A 5,285-nucleotide genomic window follows, 5' to 3' on the forward strand; every position below is an offset into this window, starting at 1 on the left:
AATATTATAACTAAAGTGGAGTTAACCCTTAGCTGTATTTTATTAGACATATTCTAAGCACAAGACTATAGCTGGATACACGTTACAATTTGCCAAAATTTGCCAAAACCATATAATATGAGGATAAACCTTAAAGGGGTTGTAAAGGTTTGTCTTTTATTTTCTAAATTGGTTCCTTTAAGCTAGTGCATTGTTGGTTCACTTACCTTTTCCTTCCATTTCCCTTATAAATGTTTTTTTTTTTTAATTTCTCACTTCCTGTTTCTCCTCACTAAGCTTTCCACCATCATCCGAGCGGTGGAAAGTAATTTAGAACAGCTTACTGAACACCTTACTGAGGAGGAACAGGAAGTGAGAAATTCAGACAAAGAAAACAAAGAAAAAAAACATTTAGAAAGGAAATTTAAGGAAAAGGTAAGTGAACCAACAATGCACTAGATTAAAGGAACCTATTTAGAAAATAAAAAAACGAACCTTTACAACACCTGTAACCATTTGCTTACTGGGCACATATACCCCCTTCCCGCCCAGGCGAAATTTCAGCTTTCGGCACTGTGTCGCTTTAACTGACAATTGCGCGGTCGTGCGACGTGGCTCCCAAACAAAATTGACATCTTTTTTCCCCCACAAATAGAGTTTTCTTTTGGTGGTATTTGATCACCAAAAAGATCGACAGTACATTTTTTTTAAAAAAAACTATTTTTTTTCAGTTTAGGCCAATATGTATTTTTCAACATATTTTTGGTAAAAAAAAAATCGCAATAAGCGTATATTGATTGGTTTGCGCAAAAGTTATAGCGCCTACAAAACAGGGGACAGAATTATGACATTTTAATTTTTTTTATTTTTTTTTACTAGTAATGGCGGCGATCTGACGATTTTTATTGGGACTGCGACCTTATGGCGGACACATCGGACACTTTTGACACATTTTTGGGACCATTGACATTTATACAGCGATCAGTGCTATAAATACAGTATGCACTGAAGGGGTTAACACTAGGGGGCGAGGAAGGGGTTAAATGTGTTCCCTAGGGAGTGATTCTAACTGTGGGGGGAGGGGACTGACTGGGGGAGGTGACCGATCTGTGTCCCTATGTACAAGGGACACAGCATTGGTCTCCTCTCCCTGACAGGACGTGGATCTGTGTACACACACAGATCCACGTCCTTGTCTGTGTAACGGCCGATCGCGGGTAACTAGTGGACATCGCGGACGCCAGGCACGCACATCAGCACCTCAGTGACGCAGCGCACGCCCTCCAGTGTTTCCGGAGGAGCCGAGAACATCAATAGACGTCCTCCCGGAATTTTAGATCCACCCTGTGGCTGTCTTTTGTCTATGGCGTGGCTCCAAGTGGTTAAAGCGGTTGTATACCCTCGGAAGATTATTTTTTTTTTTTTACCCCTGTAAGGAAAAAAAGCATAATGAGCTAGTATGCACCGCATACTAGCTCATTATGAAATACCTACCTTAGAACGAGGCGTCGGTAACTCACCTGGTGCACGCCGAGGTAGCTGACATCTTGCCTCGGCGTGTCTTCCGGGTATCGCGGCACCAGCGCTATGAGTGGCTGAAGCCGTCTTTCCGGCAAGGTCCAGGGCCAGCCGTGCTTTCAGCCGAGAGTCCCCTGTGCGCGGAATACCATACAGGTTTAGGAGATATTTTTTTTACCTACAGGTAAGCCTTATTATAGGCTTGTTTAAAAATGAAAATAGATGCGCAACCATAAAATAGCAAACAAAGTGCAAATACTTGGGTGATGTATAAACACTATATACAATACAATATATATACAAATACAATATGGCAATGTAGAAGTGAAAAAAAGTCACCATAGAACAGGCAACAAAGTGTCCATTTAAATCAGCTACCAATGTTTTGCTGAAATCAAAGGGGCAGAAATGCAAATCTTCATCCTATGCTTCCACTCGGCAGGTGAAGAAAAATATAGAGAGGCCGCTTACCAGATCAGTTGGATCTCTGTCACGGAGATCAAATGGGGTCAGCATGCAGGGTTATTATAGGTTTACCTGTAGGTAAAAGTAAAAAAAAAAACGACTATACAACCGCTTTAAGAGTTTAAATTTGTATGCAATCAGTCAGGCCCTTGCACTAAATGGTTTTGGTAAATCTAAAGGAAATCCAAAAACAAAAGGTTGTATAGTGTGTGTGGGGTCTATGATTAGTGAAATGCTTAAAGTGGAGTTTCCATCTAAAAAACATTTTTGCTTTATAGTTGACATGAGACCTAAAAAATAAAATAAAATGTTTTACTCACCTCGAAATGCCTTTTGCTATGCGGTCCCACGTAATCTGCCCTCGGATTCACCGAGGATCCTGACGTCGGCTCCCTCGGCTCCTCCGAACACTGATGCATTTCCCAGGATGCCGTGCGCTTCCCCTAGGGCAAGAATCGCGTTACTTCGATACCGGAAGTGACGCGATTCATTGAATGCATGTTTTTTGTTTATGGGTTGCCATCACAACGGCGTTCACTTCCGCTGCCACCGCTCGTTGTGATGGCAACCCAAGCGGTTGACGGCGCGGCGCTGCTGCTATTTTGCACATGCACGAGAATGGGGCGGGACGGGCGGTCAGTTCAGGCTCGTCACCAGAGGAATCCCGGAAGTAATTGCTTGTGGGCTTCACAATGCCCACAAGCAAAATGACAACCGTCTGGAGACTGGAATAAAAAGTGTTCGTTCGCTAGAAGTCTGCGGGACGGGGGCACATTTTTACCCAGTAAGTGACCCTATGTGTGCAACTATACAGACAGATGAAAGGACATACTTTTAAAAAATGATAAATGTGGTTGGAACCCCGCTTTAATAAAGAACAAATCTGTGTAAACTGCAGGCAAAAAGAGAAAGAAAAAGTTCCTAGTATTGGCCGCTAGGTGTCAGTAAAGATGGTTCATCGCACACAGTGCTTTGTGTTGCATACTTTTGTGTATATAGAGAGATTTTATTTGCTATAGAACATAAACGCAAATAAAATATAAGTAACATAAATTGCATTTATTTGTTAGAATGAAAAAAATTCTGCAAATGAATATGTGTCAAGATGAATGAATTCACAAAAGAAGGGGGCACCCGGATTTGAACCGGGGACCTCTTGATCTGCAGTCAAATGCTCTACCACTGAGCTATACCCCCTCACACTTGCAATGGCATACAGAGTATATTTAATACTGCAAATGCTGTAATGCAGGAGTGCTCAATCTGTGGCCCGGGGGCCGCATGTGGCCCGCAGAGCCCTCTGATGTGGCCCACGACCGCCTGCTCTGGGATGGAGTAGAATACTCTTATTAAAGGTAAGTTTATTACTAAAATCACAGTGTACATATGGGCATATCTGTTCTGCAGTGGTTACTGGGCTGCTTTCAAACTGACCCAAAGATGCAGAGCAACGCACCTGCAGGTTACCTGCACTGAGCCACAGACTTCTGATATTACCTGCTCTGAGCCATACACATTTTGAAAATGCACCAAACATGCAGAATATAATAGATGTCTATTGTAAGGAACACCGTGTTGGTAAATCACAGTGCATCAGTGTGAAAGCAGCATTGGGCCCCTTTTACACGGTCAGTCTGACCCAGTTGGACCCTTCATTTACCTCTAAGGAGTGGCAGATGTAAACCGACTTGTGTCCTACCTCCAATCTGATCCGCATATGCAGAGCAGACATGGACCTGCCAGCCACCCGCTCGGTTTATTGTGGCCCACAAAAGGTTGGGCACCACTGCTGTAATGTATGTGTAGCACTTAGGGTGACCACATGTCCCGGATTGCCCGGGACAGTCCCGCATTCTGCAGGTCTTTTTTTTTTAGGAAGGGGAATGGCAGTTTGGAAATGTGGTCACCCTAGTAGCACTACCCCCGAAGGAGTAATTTTGGGTGGCACATTACCTCTATCTTCTCGCTGTCCAGGGTGGTAAAGAGAGTTTGAAGAATTCCAATGTCCACACAATACACTCTTTTTCTAGGATTTATTTGTAGAACTTAGTAGAAAAGAAGTTGGAAGGGTAAATAGGTAGGTAGGTTGAGGTGTATAATCACAAATAGGAAACACTCCTGCTTCCAGCATGCACAGTTCTCGTCGCCACTCTAGTCAGAGTGGGTTTTGCTCACCCGGATAGGTCCCTCTCACTGGCCTAGCAGCCGGGATGACACACGGAATAAAGTACAGTCTCTGCCACAGACCTTCCTTTATGAGGAGACATTTTTGGTCCAGAATTCCCTGCCACAGGATTCAGCACCCGAATCTCTCCAGATTAACTTCTGTAGAACTTAGATCTGACAGGCGATCACCATCAAGCCTCTCAGTATATGGTGCATCCTTCGATGAAGTCTCCAGGAATTCTCCCAAGATACCAGCCTCTTGCATGGTCCTCTCCAGGATAGGTCCTCCCCTGGCTTCCTTCATCAAGTGGCTTACTCCCATAGGACAGACAGCACAGGATCACCTTGCAAATGCAGACTCAGTCTGACTACTGGGCCTACCAGGCAAAGCCGCAACCCCGTACCAACGTGGCCCCGGAGTCAGGATTCAGGAACATGCACCCCCAGCCAGGTGGGCCACGAGGCGCGTGGGATGACAGACCCCTCTCCAATGGCGTCTGTCCCTTAAGTACCCCTCCTCAGCATGCACAGCGGGGAGATCACTCCCTCTCATTTGCCCCCGAGGGGGAAAACACCCAATACACCCTGACTTTGCTGCTGCCACCCTTGGCCTGGGATGATAATAACACCCCCAGGCGAACAATGGTGGTTACTTCCAGCACATCCACGGCTGAAACAGAGGCTAAATTGCCCATAATTACACTTGTCTGAGCCAAATACCAACTCAGACCCCCTCTAAATTTACAGCAGCGCCCGTTCAACAGGAGCAGGGTGCTACATATGCATTTATTCTCTAACATCTAGTCTATTTATTATATATTTTGTATTTTATATTGCAATAAAACAACCATGAAGGCATCAAACACTGCATCCATTTTTATTCACAGACCTGGCCCATTCATTCCCTTCCCTTCAGGCTCTGATTTGTGATAAAGGTAACTAGATGTGTTTATCAGACCACACACACAGCCCCCAGATGGTCACATTCCATAACACTGTACTGATCACCTCTGTTTACTCATAATTCATCAGGACTGTCAGGGACTCTATTGTTGGCTGTCACCTCTTAGATTAGATAAATACACAGACAGTGATTGCACTCCATAATCAGATCTGATCATACTATATATTGTCAGACACATCTTACACTAGGGTTA

General features: G+C 44.4%; 1 non-coding gene across 1 annotated transcript; it reads right to left on the reverse strand.

Annotated features, from left to right (window-relative positions):
• Nucleotides 1-3,087: 3,087 nt before the first annotated feature.
• On the reverse strand, nucleotides 3,088-3,159 carry TRNAC-GCA. Its single transcript has one exon. It is a non-coding gene; the product is annotated as a tRNA-Cys (tRNA).
• Nucleotides 3,160-5,285: the final 2,126 nt, after the last annotated feature.

The sequence above is a fragment of the Rana temporaria genome, chromosome 4 (genome assembly GCF_905171775.1).
Source record: "Rana temporaria chromosome 4, aRanTem1.1, whole genome shotgun sequence".
NCBI lineage: Eukaryota > Metazoa > Chordata > Amphibia > Anura > Ranidae > Rana > Rana temporaria.